Here is a 24670-nt window from a genome sequence, read left to right as displayed (position 1 = left end):
ATGTATTATCCACCCACCCACAGCAAGATCTGTTCTCTAATGTATCTTAACTGGCAAGACCAGGGTATCTGACACAGACCCCATGAATCTTCAGGGTGGGTTGCGCTACACACAGTGGTGCAGAGGTTTCCAAGCCACTGAGTCCATGGCAAAGGTAAACCAGCCGCCTTGGCAGGATTCAGGCACGTCCCCACACAGACACAGCAGCACCACGACCTGGCATGGCAGGTCAGGGTCACAGAAGTACCATGTGACATCCCTGGAGGAAATCAACAGCCAACATCCAGTGCCTGTTTACACTAACAGCTTCTGCAGTGGTTCCCGTCTAGCAACAGGATCGGGCTCCCCATGCTAAAAGCAGCCTCCCTCCCCACTCTCCCGTGCAGCAGGGAGCAGTGCTCCGAACAAAGGTGTGTGAGTGGGGTATTGCATGATTTCCCTACACAGGCAGCATACAAACAAGGGCAACCCCACTGCAAACTCTGCACCTTCAGCCAAATGAAGTTTTAACGGTATGTTTACCCAGCCACTGCTCTGGGTGCCCTGGGAAGACCTCACATCATCTTCTTTGGCAAGGTCAGAGTGCCTCAGAGCACAAGATAGCTGGTGAGCAAACACACTTTATTAGATGTCATGTAAAGCATTTATAATGGCTATGACAATGCAAAGCACTAGTAATTATCCTGTACTTTTTTCCAAGAGAAAATGATGCAAGCAATGCAGCTTCAAAAATTAAAAACGCAGCTCTAGCCATATAAATCCACATGTTCAGTGATTCCATTTCCAAACCTACATAAAACACCATATATATATTTCTTATACACACAGGATCAGATTATAATCTCAGACAGTGCAAGCTGTCACATCTGGCAGTCAACCTTACTAGGTTAATATTTCATATCACACAGCTCAAATTCCTCACACAGATATGTATGAAATGTAATGGGACCATGAACTGAGGTTGGACCTCAGGAATTATTTTGACAGATTGTACACAGACCTAGGAAAATGTGACAGCACTTTACATTTGCTACACCCAGCAAGATGGGAAATGGCCGTATGTGGTGGGTTTCAGCTGGAAGATAGTTTGTGTTCTGTGCTGTGTAACACTGTGTGTCCCATATGACAGTACTGGCTAAAATCATCATCTATATTTTAAAAATAAATTAAGAAAAAAATGTTCTCTGGACATCAGCTGCAGGTACCCATACAAGTTCAGGCTGACCATAGCTCTTGCTTCTTTAGCAGTCCAAGCACATGGTACTAAAGCACGAGAGTTTGATCACCAGTAAGGAAGGAAAGCCAAGAGAAAGGCAAGTGTCAGCTGTAGCCATCAGCTTTGCCAGGGGCCCCACTGAGTGTGAAGCGGAGACCCTGCACTGGCGGCTGTTGCACGCCAGGCTTCCCACTGGGAAAGTTGCTTAGGGACAACCAAAGCGGCAAGGAACAAGACAGGGAACTCCTGCCACATGAAGAATGCTGATGACAAGAGCCAGCAGGGCAGTGCAAATGCTGTCCCCCTGCCTGCATGGCAGCCCCGAAGCCACAGAGAGAGATGTGCACCACACAAGCTCCAGAGGAGTCAAATTCATCAATAGCAGGACAAATTAGCCTACTAAGAACTTGAGCTTAATGACTCTTGGCACATAACATAAAATGAACTTTTTACAACTACATCTAATTAAAATTACAGTTTGCCTTCGAGCCCAAAATATTCCCTTTTACTTTCCAGTTTGATAAGCGGAGTAGGGAAGGGGCAGGAAGACAACACCTAACTTCACATTGGCGGGGTGACCCAAGAAATAACATTTTATGAGAGCCTTCACTTACATGTTAAATTACTTCATTATGACAAGACAGCCCTCCACCATATTACAAAACAAACAAACAAGAAAATCCCCCACTCACCTAGACTACAAGAGAAACTGAAATTAAAAAATAAAAGCAAGCAAGCTCTGGGAGTAAAATGCTTCAGTTTATTATTTGTGCAAAACCTGGGTAGGGGCAGCTGTGACTCCTGGCCTGCAACAGACAACTGAACTCAAGGCTAGAACAACAAAAACCAATCAAAAATTTAAGTCAGGTTTGTCTATTTTATTGAATTATGGAGGAAAAAAAGTTAGGGTAATAGATACGCTTTCTGTAGAACAAAATTGCACACATTTAGCGACAGCTGGAACACAGTATAACAAAAAATGCAGGACTTCAATTTTGGTAGCTGTTCAAATGCATACTTAGAGGTCAAATGTGAGCCCATATTTCACTTGTGTGAAAATATAACTGAAGAACAATAGAGATAACTCAGGGTGTTTTTTAATCAACCTTAACCTAAACTCAAATATTTCATTAGATGAACTACAGTACAAGAATGACAGCACCTGGCTAGCCTGTGTGAGGCAGGAAACAAGAGACTAGGAACAAGACCAGCTTATCCACTCTCACCACTCAAACTTGCAAAAAAAAAAAAAAACAACCAACACAAAGTAAAACAAATAACAAAAGACAAAGCTTTTAGAACTGTTTAATAAAGTAACACAATTTTAGACAGGTAGATTTGCTTCTTTCTTTAATTTGTTAACCTCACAGTATCATCACTTGAACATGAGTACAGTACACTTCACGGCTGCACTCCCTTCACCTTTGGCTGGGTTTGTGTCTGGCACTGCTAGACAACCACGCCTGTGTTTTGGAAAATTTGTAATGTCATGGCACATCTATATGCTGCCCCATCATTACTCAGCTCAGATACAACTTGGCATTCATCATTTTGTTTTTACAGTACTCCACAATCACACCCAGGCTCTTTCCACTACAGATGAGGAGGTCCCTGTTCTCAAGAACTTACAGTCTAAAATTAGAAGCAATACAAGTGAGGGGAACAACAGAAAAGAATGAGGGGTACAGGAGGAGAGTTGGGCAACTGCTCATCTGGGAGAAACATGCATCTTGGTAGGTCAACTGAAAAAAATAATTCACCCTATGCAGGTACTGTTTTCCCTCTGTATGGTCATTATGGAAGAGATAAGTGAACATGGAAAAGGCTGACTAAAGGATGGAGGGCACTCTTGGGTTAAGGAAGGTCTCTCCCATTTCTTGAGCTCATTCTTGCCGCTGGGTTCCTTGGCTGATTTGTCAAAGGCACGACCACACATGTCAGAGCACCAGAATCTCTTCCATTGTGACATCACAGACGCGATGGCTTGTGAGATCACAATGTGCAAGGCCGAAGGCGCTGATTACTTAGGGAAGCACTTGCTGGAGCTATGGCACCCTACAAAGCTGGGAAACAAACACATCTCAGTTCACTTGACAACACAGTGAAACCCACATGAGACTCCACACCAGCAGGACACGAATTTGTCTGAACAGACCACCCAGAAGCCGTCCCAAAGATGCACAGTACAATTCCACTCCAATTTTATTAGGCCACCTCTGCTAGGCAACCCACTTTCGTCAGCTCCTTGACTGGTCTCCTAAGACAGGCTTTGCTGTGTATTTTTAAACCTTCTCCAAGAGTAACTGCAGATGAGCAAACGGGTCTAAGCTGGAGTCTGAAGAAGTTCCACACAGCAAAGGACTGGTCACTTAGAAGAAATGTAGAGAAAGGAAAGAACAAAAATTAAAACAAAGAAGCAATAACAGGGACACATACAGCAAAAGCCAAAGAGGAAGAACAGATTTGCTATTAAGGAAAAGAACAGTTGCACAGGATCAGACCAAAAATCCTCTAGTCCAGTCTCCTGCCTCTGCCTGGGAGCCATAAGAAAATGCATCAGTGTGAAACTACACAAAATGAGGTTAACCAAGCCAACAGTCCTGGGAGGCCAAAAGGAGGCAGGCCTGTCCTTCCCTCTCAGTCTTGCTCTCCTGCTGATTACGTTACACCAGTTCCTGAGCTTGTCTGGCCCTTCTGTGAGCCGATTCAACCACAGGAACCTATAAAAGGACTAACACAGCCAGAATAAAACACAATTAAAACAAGATAGTTTCTGGCTGGTTTAGTGAGACAAATTAGCTCAGGGCCAGGCTGGATGAATACCAAAGCTCAAAGAAGAGGATGAGCCCACACTGGCAGAAGCAGCAATGAGATGAGCCATTGGAGCTGTTGGTAAGCTCAGCTGCTCACCAAACCACGTACTCAGACCAGGACAGAGACACCTGGGATGACATGGCACTTTGCAGAGAATGGAAAAGTTATATTGGCTCTAGCAGCATGGACACATTAAACTTGAATTCACAAAGCCCACCAGACCATCTGGTCTCAACCTCATGTAATGCTGGCCCTAAAGTTTCCATTTCTTTAATTGAGCCCAAAGGCTTGAACATCTTTCAGAAAAGTTTCTGGCCTTGAATTGCAGCATGAAGAATGGAGGTTCCCCTCTACCTTCAGACAGCTCGTTCCAATGGTCAATCCATTTGCTGTCAAAAAATAACATGTCTTAGTTTTCATTCAAACTTTCCCAGCCCTGGTCTTTGAGATAAATTCTGAAATTTATGGCACTTCAGTGCTCTCAATCCTCAGCACAGCTCCCAGTGCCAGGAGCTAGAGATTTGCAGCTACTACACATCTAGTCAGTAAAAGCTACTATTGCACATTGGCCTAATTTAGTGGAAAGGAGACATAGTCGGCCACCCTTTGTTTAATGGTATCTGGCACACATAATTACTTCATTTTCATACACATGAATGCCAGTTGTTCAAACCACTTATACAGCTGCACACCTTCGTTATCTGAAAAATGAAGGTTAACACCTGAGAGTGCCAAATGAATCTTAGCCTGGATTCGGGAAACAAGATTTGCATTGCTCAATACACCAGTAACTTTTGATCTTCACAAATGAGCTCCAAAAGTGTTAAAAGAAAGCCAGTAGTCTGGCAAAGCTGTGTCTTGGTACACTGGCAAAGGCTCCAAGCAGGGTAGCAGCTACAGTGGGGCATGGTTTCCACACAACCCAGTCTCAGCCCAGAAAATCTGCCAGGGAAGATGTTGACTCTAATATTCAACCACAGGAAAAAAAAAAGATTGTAACAAATACAGCTGAATTTTTTTTTTTTTGGTTGGAAGAGAATTATCTTTACCTATGCAACACATCTAGGGATAACATAACTTTTCAGCTGGCCTCAGGCCAGCTGAGATCACTTCTCCTATGGAAGGGAAATGGTCCAAATGGTCCCTAGCACAGCCAGCACCTCTGCTCTAGGTTATGTCTTGACAGCCTCAACTTGTCCAGTTCTTCCCTTACTCCTCCTCTTGCCATGGCACCATGCTGGTAGGTTAGCTCATCACTGCTACAGTGAAACACCAGGAGTCTCAGCAGGACCATTTCTAGCAAAAATACCTGCTTCAGATCCAAGAGAGGTTTGTGACAACAGCACCGCTGCTTACAGCCTTCCACGCTCCCCTGTGAGCCCGGGCACAGCGGGCAGTCCTGCACCACTCACCTGGATGTCACCATAGCTGCACTCTACAGCCTTGGGGCCTCCCACTGCAGGCGGCCACAGGACTGACACAGAGACAGGTAAAATGCAAATACTTCACGCATTTAAGGATCTTCCAGAACTCTATCTCCAAAATTTAAGAGGGTTAAAAAAAAAGTCAAATCAAGGCCTACCAAAGTTAACAGAATCAAAACAAGATAAGCACCAAACCAGCTATAATCAGGCCCTCTACAGAAAGCAAACTGAAGTATCTTTTAAGTGCAGAACAGAAACTTTAGGTCCTATCAGTGTTTATTCAATCCAAGGTCTTCTTTATTTAGCATCAGGCACATAGGCATTTTTAAAAGGCTTTAATCACTTTCTTCTTTTGGATTTTGGTACCACTCAAATCTGTCTAGACACACTAACTTTACAAAAAAACCCCAAACCAAACACACTATTCATGTAGAGCAACCCAAAGTTTGAGATGAACAAGAATGCATAAAAGGGCCACAGGGCCACTCTTGGAAACAAAACAAACATTTAGTCCACACTGCAAATTAATGTGAAAATTCAGTTGCAAAGGGCAGAATTCAGTGCTTCAAAATGGAAACAAAAATATCTGAAGTAAAAAACACCATCTGAAATAAAATTTCCCAAGCCTACACAGTGGGGACTAAACAATTAGACTTTTAACATACTACTGAATTTCAGAATAATTCATTCTTGGATAAAACTTCAGATGCCAATTTTAGTATCAAGTGATATGAGATGCTACAATGTTGCAAAAAGACACTACAGGACAAAATCTATTCAAGTTTCCATTAGAAAGAAATCAGGTAAAATCCTCAAACAGCTGTTAACAGCATCTGATGGGACAAGTGCTTTGGAGATGTACCTTCCTGGAGTCCCATATAACTCAACCTTCCTGAGACACAGTGCAAGCATTAACATATTAGAAAACTTGCTGGTCCCCTTGCATCACAGCTGAAAGAATATCAAGCGTTCAGACTAAACAGCAGCTGCCAATCTACCATCTCTGGAACCAAAAGCTCAATAAAGAAACTAGGTAAGTAAAGAGGTAGCAAAACAAATGTCACACTTATTAGCAAACAGGCCTGCAATGACCACGTAAATCCACCAGACACAAGACTTGTAAAAGACAGAACATAAGCAGTAAATGACAACACCTCTTCATACATCTCAGTTCGGAAGAAACACCTGTAACAGCATAGCAGCAAGAAAAGAAAAGGAGAAGAAATTCCTACTGCCACTCAGGAAACAAGTAAACAGACTGTACTCCTAAGCTTTCTCAAGTTTACTTCACTCTCCAGATCTGAGACAGGTGAACTGTTCAATCTCACAGGGTAAAAAATACAGGAAAAAACCAAACCAAAACAAACCTCCTACTCCCTCATTACCTCCACCTATGAACCTCCACATCCCAAAACATTAAAAAAATCCTTGCTGCTGCTGCCTCCAGCTCAGCCCGTGCCCAGCCCCTGGGCAGACGGGCTGTTTTCCCTTCCTCGAGCCCTGAAAGCCATTGATCCCGCTCCAGCTGGGATCTGGGGGGCTCCTGCCACAGGCAGCCTCAAGACCTCCCCTCCGGGCCGCGCCGGGCCCGGCAACCCGGGCGTCGAGCGGACGAGGCGCCGCCACCCCGCGCCCTCCCCTCGGGCCGGGGCCGACCCCGGTCCGCACCGGCACCGGCACCCCCGCCCCGCCCGGGCCCGCAGCCCCACGCCCCCGGTTCGAGCCCCGCCGCCGCGGGGGGCCGGGCCGCGCCGCGCCGGGCCTTCACCCCCCGCCCCGGGCCACGGCGGCCCCGCGTCTCCGCCAGGCCTGCGGAGCCCCCCGCGCCGGCCAGGCCCCGCAGGTCCGGGCCGAGCCGCCGCCCGCCTCCCGCACCACCCCCGCGGCGGAGCCGCCCCGGCCCGGCCGGGCCCCGCGCCCCGCACTCCGCACCACGAGTGCCCGGCACCGCCACTCACCGCCCGCACTCTGACCCCCGACCCCGCGCTGAGCGGCAGCGCCGCCGCCCAACCGCAGCGCCGCCCGCCGCCGCCGGGGGCGGGGCTTCGCACCCGCCGCGCCCCCTCGCGCACGCGCGTGCCTCGCGCCGCCGCGCGGGGCACGCTGGGGGTCGTAGTTCTCTCCGGCCGGCCCCGCCGCGTGGCCGCGCCTCGACGCCGCGCCGGGTCCCCGGTTGCCACCCCCGCGCCCCGCGGAATCTCATCCTCTCCCCGCCGACCTCGTCTGCCCCGGGGCCAGCACTTACCCGCCTTGTGTCCTCAAGGGCCATCCCCCCGTGTCGCCAGGACACCTCCCCCAACTCCTGATGCCTCCGGCTTCTGTGTTGGCTCCTCTCTCGCAGCCGAACCCCGTGTCTGAGCCGTGCCTGGTCCCTGCCTGACTCCCCCGAGCTGTGGCACCTCCTCCCCACTCACACGGCTGGCACCCTGAGCCAGCAGGTGTCACATCTCACTGGCTGTCACACTCTGCAGGGGTTCTGAGCCCCGTGCCTGCCAGCTGGGCAGGGAGCAGCGGCCAGGGCTGCGAGGAACACGGCACGGGCTGCCCGGGGAGGCCATGCACTGTCCCTCCCTGCAGACATTCCAGACCCACCGGGAAGCGTTCCTTTGTCACCTGCCCTGGTGGCCCTGCCTTGGCAAGGGGATTGGACTGGATGAGCTCCAGAGATCCCTTCCAGCCCTAACAATTCTGTGATTCTCTGAACTTACCTGCAGTGATACCTAATCTTTAGCCTACTGATGCATCCATAGCGCTTGGAATCTCAGCTGCAATGACAAGTGTTCTAGCTGGGGCCATTCCCTGCTATTCATTGCTTCCTTCCCCGCTTCTCACATTCACTCACACCTCCACACTTCAAGCCAGCAGCTCCTTTGCCCACCCCTGATACTCCTCATGTGTGTGATGAACAAACTCAGAGCACTGACTCATGCAAATAGGACTGTGAGGGATTCTAGAGGCCGCCTCACCCTTCCTTAGCCTGCAGGCAGGAGCAATCCTACCTGTCATGCTCTCCTCCTCAAATCATTCCCTAAGCCTTTCTCTGGCTCCATGTCTCAGAATACTGGACAAAGGTAAGTACCAGAGTGCAGAGATCACTGACTGATACTCCACGCAAGGTGGGCTGGCTGCCTGACTGAATCTGCCTGGTTCTCCTGCCTTTAAGTGAGTTGCTGGCTCTTCAGGCTGGATTTATCCTTTCCTCTGTTTGTGTGCAGCCTTGAACTTGAGAGGCCTGAACCATGAAAGTATCATGTCAGAACTATAAAAATACCAACAGCAAACCATTTAATAATAGTAAGAGTTCCTTTAAGCCCTCTTAGATTTGGCATCTCTCAGCTTCCCACCCACATAAGCAAGGATAATGTGAAATTTTACTTCTAAGCTTAGCTGTATTCCTGTGATTTGTCAAGTCATTGGTGACTGATGTATGGTTTGCCAGGAGCCCAGGAGGGTGAATTGAAGGCCTTTGCACTGTGATTCCTTCAGCAATCTGTCCCTGGCCCTCCCTTAGCAGGGATGGAACCTTGCTGAAATTACACTGCAGTCCCAAAGCTTGAAATTTAGGGCTCACAGCCTGCCTGTGTTTCTAAGAGGATGAAAGAGAAGAGGCCTTTCCTCTGCTGACCTCTGCATCTTGCAGTAAAACGTAATTCCTTGGTCTAGACAAACGATGAATGGCTCATAGAAGTGTGCATACCCTTTTTTCACTGGCCAAGCCTTGTGCTGTTTCCCAGCTTTGCCAGGCAGTACAGCAGGCGGATTTCCTCCAGCCCAGCTCTTTGGGGAAAACCCCTTTTCCCAGCTGAGTTGTCTGCAGTAAGCAGGGCCACACCTTGGCTTCTGCCAGCCTCTGTGACCCTTGTGAAACCCATACACGTTGTCCACCAAAGACTGCAGGACAGCAATGAGATTTCCTTCAGCAACTGCACTTTCAGAGGGCCTTTTTTTTCTGGCACAACTATCAGCACCCAAACCAGTTCAAAGAGAGCCATGTTTTATGAAATATTGTCACTGTTTCTGTATTGTTCATGCCTGAGCCTGTCTTATGCCTCAAATGAACACCGCAGGCCACTGAAAATGTCACCTACAGATTAATCTGGCTCACTCCAGGCTTCTGGAAAAATAAATGAGGGTGATCAATAGATATCCTGTGGCGTGCCCTTCAATGCACGTGGCCCCTGTAGCATCCTGACTGGGAACAGCTCTGCTCCCCAAGGGACTGTGCCAGTAAAGGCAGTCAATTGCCATGGGGCTCTAGGCAAGGAATGCTGGCAAACTGGGTCATGCAGGTGGGGAACAGTGGTCAAAAGGGCTGATAGTTGCTCATTAGGGCCACCTTATTTACTCCAGGTAGCACAGCCCAGACAGTCCTGTGACCCCATTGCCTCAGGTCCAGCTCCATCTGAGAGCAAGTGAGTGTGTCTCGGGAGTCACTCTGGTGTCTTAATTGCTTGCCCTACTTTACAGATTTTGAGATGGCTAGAAGAAGCCCATAGGAAATAGGGTCCATGCTGGGGCAGTCATTGCTCTGTCCTGATTTACGTGAAAGACTATCTTCAAACCTTGGGTGGAAATCAGCTCAGATTCCAGCTGTGCCCTTCTCTCCTGTGGCTGGATCCTTCTGCTGCTGCCAGCAGATGCAGCAACTTGATCTACAGTTACCTGAAGTTTTATTTGTTGTAAAACCCCAACAGTCTCTTTTTCATTAATTTCATCATTTCATTCAGCACAGATGTTAAGCCACCACTGGGCTGATGGATGGACAGAGCTTGATTAGAAAGCAGCAAACCAGTGGGGCAGGGTAAGGCAGAAAACACAGAATAAACCCCCCCGGCCCCAGTGGCAGCTGCAAGGGATCCTCTGTGTGAAGACAGGGCTGAGCTTATCCTAACCCAAGATCAACTATCAGGCCTCTCTCTGCCTGCTGCTGGGTCAGCACAGAGAAGGAGGGACATTCCCCAGCCCTTCTCCCAGTGCCTCCCTCCCAGGGGTCCGTGGAGCACAGCTCCTTTTAAAGCAATGGGATTTTACATTATTATGGCACAAAGAAACATCAGATCATTTTAAAGGCAACTCTGTTAATACCGTTCAGCTGTGCTGAGTGAAACTTTTAAATGTCTTATAATACACATGACAAGTAGTTTTGTATCACTGTTTTCTACTTAACAAGTTAATAACGTGCCAACCCAAATCCTTCAGTTACTAACGCCACCGGTGGGACTCATTAACCAACGTGAGTACATATTTAAGGGAATACTAATATTCACAATGTACATTTTTATATTCATGTTGTCATTCTTGAAACCACAGCTCAGTTCATGTATTGTTGAAACATTTGTTTGCAGAGGATTTCTCTCTCCCCTTCCCTCCAAACAGAGACACTATCACTGGGGTGTCATTCTGGTGAATGATATTAATGACAGCCTGTCATCATGGAAAGCTATTTCAAGCTGTCAATTAAAGGGTGTTTTGAAAGAAAGCAGCTCATTCAAACCCCGTGGGAGCAAGCGTGTCTCATTGTCTGACAGTGACCCCCTTGATGAATTTGGGAGCAACAGCAGTTGTGTGGGGCTCAGAGCTTTGCAGATGCAGCACCGGGCTCTTGGATGACAATGACAGGAGATTTTAAAGGTGCCGATGTCCTCAGCAAAGAAAAGGCAAAAGAGTGTTTCAGATGATAAAAGCAATCCACAGGTAGGGGTATTGGTCAGGAAAGAAGTCCCAGGGATGCTGAGCCATTCTCCTCCATCTTGTAATATAATTTCCTCTCCAACATCCCAATGTATCAACCTCCACCTTCAAATATGTTATTTTACTTTCCCATGCTAACCCAAGTAGAAGGCTTCTTCAGCTTTTCTCTACCTGGTAGATGGAAAAACCCCTAATTCCCAGATAAAATGTAATTATAGCTAGTTTAATTTATTCTGGAAAAATTATCCTTTGATGTAGCTTGTTGGTTTCTTTCCCTCTCCTGGTGTATTCATAGGCAGCTCTCAGATCCCAGCCATTTTTGCCATCTTTACTTTGCTGGCCTAAACAAGCCATTTTTTCTCATGTCTCCTTAGCATCTTATCTTTCCATTTCCCACTCCATCTTAGTAGACCTCCTCTGCACCTGCTTCAGTTTCAATTAAATTTTCTTGAGCATGAGTGCCCAGACTGGTATGTGGTATTCCTGAGCTGGGCTCCAAGGCCTCGTACAATATATGTCACTTGACCCTATAAATATCACTCATATAAACATACTTGATTTCTACATTTCCCCCCTCAACAGGGTGGTCCACTCTCAGGGCTTTCTCGTTCCTTTTATTTTCCTAAGCACTCCTTGCACAGTAATAAAAATGTACAGACTCAGTGGGGATCTGTTTTAACTTCAAATGTGCTGATTCAGTTCAAAAACCATTAATTCAGCCAGAATCAGGGCCATAGGGTGGAAATCCTTTTCCAGTTAAAACAGAGGTGAGAGGGACAGCCTTTGGCAGGCTAGGAAATAAAGTGCATTGGAAAAACATTGCAGGACATCAGAAAGTGGCTATTGACTATGGGCTCTGTTAACAGAGGACAAGGGAGTCTTGGACATCTCACATCAGGATGGGATGTCTCCATAGGAGATCTGCTTGGATTTGAGCAAACTTCTGGGGTTTGGTGCATGTGAGCATTTTCTTTTTCTAGTCTGTGCTTTGCTGGAATGGTCAGAATGGTCCCTGCTGGACCTTCTATTGGCTGAGCACACAAAGCTAGTCAGACAGGCTGGTCCTGTCTCCAAAAAATGCCACTTTAACCACAAGTGCAAGAGGATGCAGAGAAATGCAAAGCAAACGTAAACGACCATGTTTCCCGGGCTGTAGATCAGTGCTCTTGCCCTCTGCATGGGTCCCAGTGAAAACAGCTTTTGCCCCTCACTCCCATTTTGTACATGGGATGAGCAGAAAAACTACGTGTGTCAGGAAGGCATCAGCACCAAAACACAAAATAAAATGACCCATCGTCAGCAAAGGATTTCCCCAAGGATTTCCCCAAGTTATTTGACCAAAGGAAAAGAGGCTGAACATCAGGAGAAATTTCCTGAGGCTATGATGCATTAAACTGTGGGATCGCCTTCCGAGAGGAGCGGTGGGAACCATGAAACCAGCCACTCACAGCACTGTAAAATGTCCCATTGGTGCCAGCGTGATTTCAGTCCAAGGGAGCTGCACTGAATCATCTACCATGCCTTTTCCAACTCTTGCTCCTAAAAATCAGACCCAAGAAGTACAAAGAAAGGAGGGCAAACAGTGATGTCAATTTGCTAAAGAAACACAAGCTTTTCTACATTATTGTATGCCGTAAAACCCTCATGCTCGCACCGTATACTTAATCTTGATATTTCAATGCCATCCGCAAAGAAATTCAGGCTTAACCCTGGTAAAAAATATTGTGCAGTTGGGTGCAGTTTATTCTTTATATTTTAATAGCTATAGCAAAACTCCACTGCTAACTCGTAAAAAAAAAAAAAAAAAGGAAAAAAGAAAAAAAAAAGAAAAAAAGAGAAAAAGTTGAATGTGTTTTACAGCTATGTTGTCATGGGAAAGCTGTATTTCAAAGTAAGGGCATCAACAGCAGTGAAATGGGAAATTTTAAAACATTTAAAACATTTTTAATGCAATGTTAAAAAAAAACAACAGCTCTTCACCAAAATGTCTTTGCCAGTATTTTGGCTAATAGGGTTGCAGTGTATAAGGGAAGGGTTCTGACGCCTGCTCAGGCCACCCAATACTGAGCTGCTCCTCAAGTGTCTTGAACTCTAAGTGTAAATGGAAAAAACATCTAAAATTAAGCATTTCTCCTGGAGGAACACATTGCTGATAAAGCAAATCTTCCCATAGGACAAGCACACCTGCTGGAAGGTAGAGAGACATTTTTATGTGTGGGATTTTAACTTGAGATAAAATACTTTTCACGGGCAGTCATATGGAAGACAGCTGGCCAAAAATAATAACAGAGGAATTTGTGTCCCTTGGGAAACTCTGAGGTTTCAAAAAATATGATTTTTGACCTAAGTTGGGACAAACAGTTTAGTGCTCAGATTTTTTTTGGTTGTTGTTTAATGACATATTCCCAAATAAAAATGTGTATTTCTTTTCACTTTACCACTTTGACATTTCTTTTGTTTTATTATTACATCATTCTAGAAGCCCAAACCATCCATTACACCACCCTGTTTCCTTTCCTCATACTGTACATTACATTGACAGGCATAATCCCCACCCTTTTTTAAGATTCCTATTAAACCAGCTAAATGTCTTTGTGAAACTGAAGATCAGGAACAACAAGGATCCCTGCCCTAAGCTGGGGCTACAATGGTTTTTAACAATTATTTTTCAAATGTGCCTTTAAAAGATGGACATCAGAGACTAGAGCAGGGGGAGGAGTGCCTGGCACAATGTGAACAACCTCAGGGCACATGACTGTTCCTGAAAAACCTGAACCAGCTCTTGGTCTGATGGCTGGCAGGCAAAGGGCCTGGCACAAACCTGTGATCACTTGTGGTTTGTTTTTTTGCTATGAGCAGGGAAGCAAAACTTCACAAATGAAAAATATTTTACCCAGAGAGCACTTGGAGACCAGCTCAGGAGATCCCATGTTTTAGGCCAAATGCTTGGACCAAATTGGGTATAAATGTAGAACAGGAATAAAATCATACTCTCAGAAGGAGATGAGGAGGGAAAAAAAAGAAACCCCCACGTATTAATATTTTTAATAATTTCTCAGCAAAAGCTTGGATAATGTTGATACACTTTAATAAATATTCCCAGTTACTCCAATCAGTGTTTTCTGGTCAAAAAAAAAAGACAAATTTTCTACCAAAAACCACTGATTTGAGTAACTGGGAACTAGAAAAAAAGTTTACTTACTCTACCATGAAGTCTCTTAGGTTTATTATTTATTTGAGCTCAGTTGTGATGCTTTGTGCTATGGAAAACTTCCACTGCTATGGATTCAACATTCCTCTAAACTGCCCCATTGAAACTAAATAATTACTTGGATAGCTCTACCCCCTGCTGCTCCAAGTGTCCAGAGCTGTGTCTTTGAAGTAGTTCCTAAACTCCTGACCAAAGCAGCTCCTTTCACCAAACTTATGTCTCACCTTTATCTCCAGAAACCCACACCTCCAATGGACAGCTGAATTCACCGGGGGGGGAGTAGAGGGTTGCTGCCTGCTCTGGGAGTCAGACCCTTGCTCTCACATACCTTCTGCCTACACTGCTTTAGTTTCCCCACCATCTCCCCCTCTGTTTATTCTATTTTCTGCCTCTTTGTCTTTCTGCCTCTTTGACTTTGTCACGTCTCCAGTGTTTGCAGACCCTCTTTCCTTTTCCAGCCTCTCTCTTCCTCCCATCATTTCCCCTCGCTCACTCCTTCCTTCCTTTCTTTCTTCTTTCCTTCCTTCTCGGCACTCTCCTGGAATTTCTATTCTCTCTTCTCTCCTCCCTCTCTTCCATCAGGACTTAATGCTGCAGGAGGTTCCTAGTCTGAGAGGGGTAGAGAGGAGAAGGACATGCCATGTCCAGAAAAACCTGAGATGCAGACATCCCACTTCCCAGGGGACCATTCAGAGATCCTGCTTCTCCTGCTGCTTTCGGTCCACAGGTACCAGCTGTGTGGATTGTCACACAGGAGTGGGAACACCTAAGGGGTCCTGGGAGACACAGCATAGAGTTCAAAGGCTGGAGACCTTGACCTGTGTGCTTGCAATTGTCCTTTGAAAGCCAAGAGAAAGAGCCTGTGAAAGTGAGTGGTGCATCCTCCCCCAGCCTCCTCCTTTGTTACAGCCCTGAACGTAACTGACCTTGGAAATATCAAAATTCCTTTCCCCCACCAGAATTCTCACTCGCATTGGCTGCCATCAGAAAGCACAGCTGAGACCACTGAAATCTATCACACCTGTGACCCACACTGGATGGTTGGGAAAGCTCCTCCAGCGGAAGAGGCCAGTGTAGTAATGTGCTACCTTATCTCTAGTGCCACCGACTTCAGTCTATTTAATTTTCCCTTTGATTTTAATATAGATTTATTGAAAACAACAGTTATCAAAACAAACTGCACTGGCAAATTGGTGTTCGTCTGTAGCTGTACAAGCACCTATAAAGCTGCCAGCGAATGAAATAAATGGTGCTATATGGGAGGTCAGTTATTGCAATAGAAGTTCCCCAAGGATTTGCACTGGGCAGTTTAATATTTTTCTTATTACCCTCTTTTCTTTTCTACTATTTATGTCTCTCTGTTTAAATTTAAAGCATACAGCCATCTGCTGAGGCAAGCATCTCTGATAAAATCATCTCTGGTAAACCTTTTCATGAGTGGGCTTCCCTCAGAGTACCAGCAAATACTGTTGTGTCTCACTTAAAATGCAGGCAAATTGAGACAGGGAGGCCAATTTTTCCAAGGGCTTGCCAACTAGGCCAGCTCTTTTTTCCCCCCTCCTTTTGGAAAGGTTTGTCCTTACCTCATGTTCCTTGAAAAAACCCTACTGATTAAAGCCCTGCTTCTTGCCATGTTATTTAACCTCCATTTAAATTCCGTGGCTGTATCCCACCTTGCACACATCATACCTGGTATCTGTGGGCTCCTCCCTACACACGGTTCTAAAAAAATCAAATCCAATCATAGTCCAAACTTGCTCATCAGAAGAGATAAAAGGGTTTCTGTACTGATCTCCACATCAGGAGAACACAAATCAAATAACATAACTGTCAAATGAGGAGACGGGGTGTTTAAATGCCTATAGAAACAGGAACTCTAATTACAGAAACATCTATAATGTAACTAATATTATTTACATTAGAGCAATGCTAATCCAGATGAGGGTTAATGTCCCTGCTCCTAAAACATTACAGTTTAAATAGACACGAGACTGTGAGAGGATGGAGGGAGCATCAGCATGCTCATCCCTGCTTGAAGATCAGGGTTGGAGGCAAACTCCTCACAATAGAAGAGGATGAAAGTGAGCCAAAATGTGCAATAATGAAGATAAGTTTAGTTGCAGCCAAAGAGAGCAAGTGACTTGCTCAGCCTCACACAAGCTGCCTGGGGGGGTGGCAGAAAATGAATAGAAACCATGGATGGCTTATATGAGTCTCTTACTCACAACAACATTACTCAGCAGTGGGCAGTGCTTGGATCTCACTGAGTCTTGCACTAGGCAAACATCCAGTGCCCTGCAAACATCCAGTTCACTGGGAATGAGCACCTACTGCCACTTCTTAAAGTCAGGCTGTGGGTTTTTAGACCAGGCTGCTCTGTGCGGACCTTTTTCTTCATGTGAGAGGCACATGCCATCATTTTGGTGGCTCCAGGGAACAAGGCATCTTGCTTTGGTTGACAGAGATGATGGGGAGCAATAAAACTGCTCCATCCCCTGGACTGATTCACTGATCAGCCTGTCAACATGCAGACAACTCACCACATGCTCAGAATTGAACCATTGGGCCTCTAAGTCTGCACCCTGGAGGAACTCACTCCAGGTCAAAATCCTCCTACTCTTTATCAGTCTGTACCAATTGGGTGCAAAACATGCAAGTGCTTTGTCCTTTATCCACTGGGGTGTCCAGCTCTGGCAGCTGTTTCCCAGCTTCACAGAGTGCTGATGAGAGGACATACTCTCCTTCTCCTCCATCCTGCCCCTTCCCAGTCTCTTCTTAGTGCAAAAGCTCAGTATTCAATACTTGCAGCTGCCAGCAGTTTAAGAGACCACTTGTGGTCCTTCTTGTCTGGCACAAGATACCCCAATACAACCTAGGGCTAGACATTACCTGTTTAGACCATATTCCATTTGATGTGAATTGCTGAAGTGAGGTATAAACAGAAAGAGCAAGTTTGAGCTTCTCTAGATAAAGCTATTGCAATATTAAATATAGCCCTGATCTCTTAAGGGATCTCAAACATTTGTCATCCCTGTCAGAATCTTCCTGTGAGAATAGCAGTCCTACACACCCGAAACGAGACAAAAATCTGCATTTTGGAGGGAAAGGATCCACACGATTTGGCACTGGACCCAGCAGGTTTCCCAGGGCTCTGGTAACAGTTCAGCACAAAAGGGAAAGCCAGCAGGTGAGCATTAACAAGTCTGAATGACACATGCAGCCAGATTGTCTGCTTTGCTGACAATTGATGCCATCCCTACTACTGGAAAATCCTGTAAGCATGCTTCCCTAATGCTCAGCAACTTATTGCTTTGGATAGCCAGTTTCTTGTCATGGCTTACAGCTTCTGTGGGCTGGTGTAAAAAGGCTTGCTGTCCCCAAGTTTACTGGTGGAGGCAGTCACTGCACAGCCAGAAGGTGCCTCTCCAACCATCTTGTATGCTTTGGGAATCTGCAAAGTAGCAAGTGTATTATTAACACTTTGGCACAGCTAGAGAGACTGTCTTCTAGAGTTCACCATTACACCTCACTGCTGAGCATCAAATACCAGACAAGGGAGACAGAATCCCACAAACAGCCGGGGGAATTCTGAACTAGGGGAAGCACAAGAATTTCCACAGATGTTCCTCTAAAGAGGACCACTAGGAGTCCAGTGCTGAGGTATTTAAGTTGGACCATTTATTCTTACCATCTCAAGGAAGAGTAAGTGGGGAGACTGCGGGCAGTGACCACTGGACAGTAGAACTGTGCAGTTTAGCACAGCAGCCTTGGGGCAGGCAGAGGGAGGCTGAAGGAGTGGATCAAGGCAGGCAGGGACTGCAATTAAGGATCTGCTACAGAAACAGTTGACAAACAGAGTGCTAGAGCACTCCCCTTGTTTCTGCTAATATTCCCTCTTCACTCTGGCTCTCCATTTCTTTTCCTTTCACTCCTGAAGTTCTCATAAGGAAGGACACGCAATTTGCCTCTCCTGGGAGAGGAGATATGACACAAGCGTGTGGTTTTACATCTTTACATCTTTCTTACATCCTCCACCTACAGTCACAAGTACCCTGTAGCTGTACTGGGTAGGCAGAGCAGAGATGGCAGTGAGAGGAAGAAACAAGAAGAATTGGAGGCTGAGGCAGAGCATCACTGTGAATCACTGCAATTTCCTCTGATCCTGTTTTATCATTGGGGGTGGGAATGTAAAAGATGCAGAACCTGTGTGAACAAGGTCAAATTAAATCACATTTCCAGGCTGGGGAAATTACTTTTGCCTGCAGCAAGAGAGGTGCACAACACGAATGAAGGAGGGGAGCTTCATGCCACCAGGCATGCTGTATCCAGCTATTGCAAGACAGAAGGAATTTATAATTAGCCCACTGAAATATATCCCTGCAGGATTTCAGTGGAGGGGGGAATCATGCCAGCTGGATGTGTAGCAGAAAGACCAACTGATATCTGATTCCAAACCTTATGGGAGACAGCTCATCCTTATCTCAATGAACATGTGTTTCTGTCTAATGGGATGACATTACTCAACAGGGTCAACTACCCACACACTCTGAAGACATAAGAGAGAGACACTGAACATCTCTAGGACAATTCAAACATGACAGCTTCAAGAACATAACTGGGAGAAAGACCTAGATGCTACTGAAGTTCAGGATTTCCTACAAGAGCACACAAATTGTCAGTTCTGTTTAACACCTCTTGGTCAAACCTTACCGCTGTCTCTCACTGTCACAGCCTGTGGAGGGAGAGCAGTGCTGTGCATGGGTGGCTTGATGAACTGCTAGAAGGGTGGATGCAAAGGAGTCTCCTGAAAACCAGCCTAGAACACAGGACTGGATGAAGTGACCTTTCACATATTTCACATGCAACAGGGAGAAATTACTACGTGCAGCCTGACTGGATGTACATGATGCATTGCAGGCACCTGGGAATCTGGGCATTTGCCTTAAGCAGCTCACTGTCTCACTGCTGACAAAGGAAAGTGGCTGACATGATGAGTGCAGGTGAAGGCTTTCAGCTGTGAGATGCCCAGTTTGGGGTGTTGCCATCACATTTTTGAATTTTGACTAGAGTCAAAAATGAGGGAGTGTGGAGATGTACCAGACCTAGAGTCACCTAATCCATGTCTTCTTACCCCTGGTACCAGAGGCAAGAAACTTTGCAAGGGAAAACTGCACTAGCAGGACAAGACATTCCCTGTGCCAGTTTGCTCTTCACGCCAGCTGCTGGTCCAACCTGTGCTGTAAGGGCTTATGCCTCTTCTGAGTTTAATTGTTGTTATTTGCTCTTAAAATTCAAGCTATTCTTGTTACCTGAATAATTTTCTGAATTACAGTAAGTTCTACCTTACTGATCCCATGGAGGGGTTGAGTCTGCAGGAAAACTGCAGAAGCAATAAGATGTTCCTCCAACAATCGAGGCAGGAATCTGAAGGGCCATGATTTGTAGGGCACTGGGACTGTGTGATGGGATATGAGGCATTTGAACTGGATGGTGGAAAAGGCTAGCTCAAGATAAAGCCGGGCCAAGATAAAGACATTTTGAGTGTATCAGTTTCTGAGCAGGCTCGTGTCTGACAGAAAGCTGGCTTGTTGCATGTATTTGCCTGCTTTAAATAATTTACTGCTAGAGTAATGTGAGCTGGATTAAAGGACGAGAAAGGGGCAAGAAAACAGAATAGGAAATGCATGTGAGGAGTGACTTGTGAGAAAGACTGGTAGAAAGAAGATAGATATTTCTCAGAGGAAGATGGGTACTTTCCTGGGAGGGGAATAGTGAGAGCCAGGCACCAAGTCCTGGAATTCAGAAGCAGGATTTTATTTCTGTATGAAATTTTAAAAAAATTCCAAAATTTGAAGAAGATATTGTGAAAATGGGTGCTGGAGCCAAGTTTGGTGACTGATCTAAGGAAGAGCTGAGGCTCTGAAGCACATCAGCCTCTCAGAAAGAGAAGGGATGATCCTGAGGAGCGATGCTCAGTTGGGTCTGTAGCATCATCACCCCTCAGAGCTGAACTCTCTGCTGGGGCACCACACGTGCTGGGGCAGAGTGCAAGGCAGGTCAGGCAGGTTGGGTGCCCATGGACAGCGTGGCACCCATAGGGATAGGCATTCTTCATGCCATGTCCCTGCTGGGGCCACACTGCCATGGGACCAGGATAGGGGGGATCAGTGTGGAAGTCCCAAGCCTGACTCAAATTCCCAGGGAGGGACTGGTTAGGCAGAAATTCCTGCTCCCCCATCCTGCCACAGGAGGGGTTTGCTTCACTGGAGAGGAAGCTTTGCACAGAGTGTTCTGCACAGCGCAGAGGGGATGGAGAGGGAGAAAGATGTTTTGCTCTGCTCTCATCTGAACAGAGACTGGTTTGTATTTCAGCCAGGATTTTATTCCCTTCAGCTTTAATCTCCAACACCTATTAAACAGACAGATCAATCTAGAGAAAGTATTTATTTATTTGGTTATTATTATTTTTTTCTAGAGAGGAATACCATCTCGTTGGCATGACAACAGTGCTGTGGGCCACCATAAACACTGGATCATTAGCACCAATGCATTGGGCCATTATGTAGGCTTGGCCATCAGCACGGCTAAGGTGTGTGAGTTTATGGTGCAATCCCATTCATGTGACAGCATGGGAATTATCACAGCAGTCACAGTAGTGAGCACTACAGCTGATGCTGAGGTCCAGCCTTATACAGAATTACTTACTGCATTGGCAGAAAGCATTTTTCCTTTGAAAGAAGGCAGGCACAAAGCATAGAATTGAAGTCACCCATGGTATGTGGGCTGCCTCACATTTAATGCAGCTCCTGGGATGGTCCACAAACATCATAATACTCAGCACTTTAAACTCCTAAACAACATCCTTCTGTGTTATGCAGGATCATGAGAAAATGCACAGGCATATAAGACACCAGTGTATTTTCTCCTAAGAACAGGCAGTTCCCACCACTACAGATGTGCAGGGTGGTCAGCATGGCCCTGAATTACATGCACAATCTGTATGTTCTTGGGAAAGAGCAACTTGTCTTCCTTTTTACTGTAAAGCCCCATTTCAGCTTATACATCTGTAGTAGATATTAATAACAATCATGCTGCACTTGGCTGCTGCAAACTCTGACTGATGAGAGCAGCCCTAACTCACACAAGTTTCCAATTGATTTTATCTCATGTTAAGCTCTAACTAATCACACCAGAGAGCTGCCTTAAAAGCTCACTAGATCTGTCCTGCTCAGGTTTGCTTGCCTGGCTAAAAGGGGAGGTGGGTATATGTTCCCATCCTCTGCTGAATTGGGCTTCCCCACTGAACTGGGGAGGAGCCTGGAGCCACGGGTCCAGGCTGTGGAGGTAGTGCTCCCCTGGCCCAGGCTTGTTGGGACCCAAAAACAAACCCAGCGTTTTTCCTGCATTACAGTCACATCAAACACAAATAAATAAAAAGATCAAAGTGTTGCTCACCCCGTGCACCTTCCGTGGGCCAAAGCAGGAGCCACCACTCTGAACTGCTGTCGGACATGGCTCCAGCTTCTCCTGGCTTCTGTGGCACAGTTCAATAGCTCTGCCTTAGTTTTGCTTGATCCCATTAATGATAAAAATGACAAACACATATGCGTTGCCTTTATAGCTATTTCACGCTTTGACATGATCCTGGGCAAGTTACCTATGCTGTCAGCGTGATGGATGGTGCACAGAAGGGGGGTTGGACAGGTGTAGCTCTTCTCACAGGGAAATATTTTTCCACACCATTAGCCTGTGGAACTCCTAGCAACAGGATATTGCTCAGAGAGGGATTAAAAAAAGCCCTGAAAAAAAGAGTGGATGCTTGTACAGAAAACAAGTGTCCAGAGCTGTAAGCAAATTTTTTAACAGTTGATAGAAAAGGGTGTTGCTGCATGCATGTGCTCAAATCACACACTGTGGCTACCAGAGTTTTGGAGAGAACTTTTCTCAGGAGCCCCTGTCCCAGAAGTGCCTCTTTTAGGGCTCTAGCTGCGTTAGGCTTCAGCTGTAGAAATGATAATGTGATTGATGTTCACATAAGAGCAGTCTTCCTGAAACAGTTGATACAGTTACTTGTCTGACATCTGCCATCCAGTGTGCAGCCTCTTTTTTGGAGAAGGAATTTTCCAAAGGGAAGGTTGTTTAGGAAATGATACTACAGGACAATGATATATAAAGAATACATAGTACTTGTTTGCAAAATCCCAGGCGTGGTCTGTGTTCTGCTGTATAGATTTGGTGATGAGCAATGTTTAAAATTATACTGGCATCTTGCAGCATGTTATGAAAAGTAAAACCAAGAGGTTCTTCTGTGTTAGTCAGCAGACTTTTGAAGAGATCTGGGTGATGGTGATGATAGTGATGCTGATAATGACAATGATGATGATGATGATTAACAAGAAGAAGAAAATTAGTTTATCTCTCAGCCATTGAAAAATTTTTGTAGGCTGAAGAAAATTTTCTTGCTCCTAGTCACATGAGTCAACAAGTCATTAAAAGGACTGTTTTCTTATTCTAGGAAGAATAGTCACCGAGATGTGCCAGCTCTAAATTTCAATTTTCTGGCAGATAGGATGATTTCAGCCCTGCCTCTGCCAGTGTCTTCCTGTGAAGAGAGAGGGCTCTGGCACAGGGCAGCCACAGATGGCTCAGAAGATGAAGAGATCCGATATTAGCTCTCCCGAGCTCTGGGACAATCCTTACACCAACCACTAGAGTAAAGCCCAGATCAGCTGCTAAGACCAGAATAATGCTCCCAAACTCATAGGTCAATCTTCATCTCAGATGTCCTTGCTAATAGCATCAGAGTGAGACATGGCTAACTGCAGAGCCTCCAAGCTCCTGTCCTCCTGGAGCGTAGCCACCAGCTTAGGGATGCTTAAACCCGGGCCACAGCTCTGACAAAACCAGGGGATAAAATCATTTGGACAGCAGGGACTTCTGGCACCGGCAGCCCCGGCCAGCACCTCCTCCCCGGAGTGGCCGCTGTCGCTGCGGCCAGGGCAGGGCGGCGGTGGCACGCAGCCGAGACGCGCTGGCTGTAGCCAGCAGAGGGCATGGACATTACACACGGCAGCCAGCCACCCACACCCCGCTGGGAGCGACTGCCGCCTCCGAGACTAATTGCGAGAAGAAGTTCCGTTTTAATTAGTTAAGTAATTCGTTTGCCGTCTTTCCACCTTCCACCCATACTGCAGCTGAAGGGATGCAAGGAATGGTCTGGGTCTAGCTGTAGGTGGTGATGGTGCCAGTGACTTCAGGACGTGGTTCCATAACTGGAGAATTTCAGCACTTTTTTGGGGTGTCACTTTTTGGGGGACCAAATAGGGCGCACAACCCAAAAAACAGGGCAGCTCCCAACAAATGCAACTCCCTGTCACAGGACCCAGTGTGCTGCAGGTACACATGCAACACAGTCTGCCTGTTGCTTTCTGCAGTTGCTGCTGCAGCTTCTCACATTTCTCAATCTTATTTTATGCAATAGCAGCTAGAGGAGATAGTGATGGGTGAGGGGGTCTCTTGTTTTAAGAATGCACATTGGTACTGTAAGAATACAGCAGACTTGCAGTCAAGGCACTGTTCATGGTGGAATTTACATGTGTACTTGACTTTATGTCTTATTTGTAATCCTATTGAAATCTGTATGTATAAAGTTAAGTGCATCCAATCAACACTGTAGGTTCAGGATTGTATATATTAATTTAGACTTCAGGATTTAGAGCAGTGTTTGCAAGGGGAAGGGACAGCACTGTGATAGCCTGTAACAATCTCAAATTTTGTTTTAATATTAAGTGAAGAAAACCCCACAACTGGAGGTGTTACTCCTGTTACTCTTAGAGATGAGCAATACAGTAAAAGTTAAATCAGACGTTCAAAGTTATTTTAAGGTCCAAGTAATCAGTCTAGCATATATATTTCAGTGGAAAATTTTCCTATGGGCCTCTGTGCATATCACAGCTCCATAGTGGTGCAGGAGTCCATGTTTATGGATCCATTTTCAGGATCAAAATCCTCATTAGTAATACAGATTAATGGTAATTACAAATATAAATAACTTGAGTGTATCTTCTTATTTTCCTCTGAAGACATTGCTCACAGAAGCTAGCTAAATGCCAGATTTGTTCCCTGAATCCAAGCTGTATTAAGTTTGTGTGTGACGATGCAGTAACATAAAGTTAAATAAAGCTGCCTTTTTTTTCCAAGCCTCAAAACACGGAGCTTGGTTCTCAGCTAGCATAAATTGGACACTGGCGCAGGATTCAGATCCCTTTTTCCACACTAAGAAACCGAAAGAGTAAAAAAAAATTGCTTTTTGGC

At 45.9% G+C, this 24670-nt stretch overlaps 1 protein-coding gene across 3 annotated transcripts in view; it reads right to left on the bottom strand.

The window, feature by feature from the left end:
• The window catches only part of ERI3 (ERI1 exoribonuclease family member 3), a 129706-nt gene extending 122232 nt beyond the window's left edge, over positions 1 to 7474 (bottom strand). For 2 of the 3 annotated variants that reach the window (XM_038145157.1, XM_038145158.1), the window contains exon 1: positions 7413 to 7474. The gene's annotated coding sequence lies outside the window, so the exon portion shown is untranslated. The other variant, XM_038145156.1, reaches the window with a different exon arrangement.
• Positions 7475 to 24670: the final 17196 nt, after the last annotated feature.

This window comes from Motacilla alba, chromosome 8, assembly GCF_015832195.1.
Source record: "Motacilla alba alba isolate MOTALB_02 chromosome 8, Motacilla_alba_V1.0_pri, whole genome shotgun sequence".
Taxonomy (NCBI): Eukaryota; Metazoa; Chordata; class Aves; order Passeriformes; family Motacillidae; genus Motacilla; species Motacilla alba.
The sequence above is the reverse complement of the archived record's forward strand: the minus strand, read 5'-3'. Positions and strand labels throughout refer to the sequence as shown.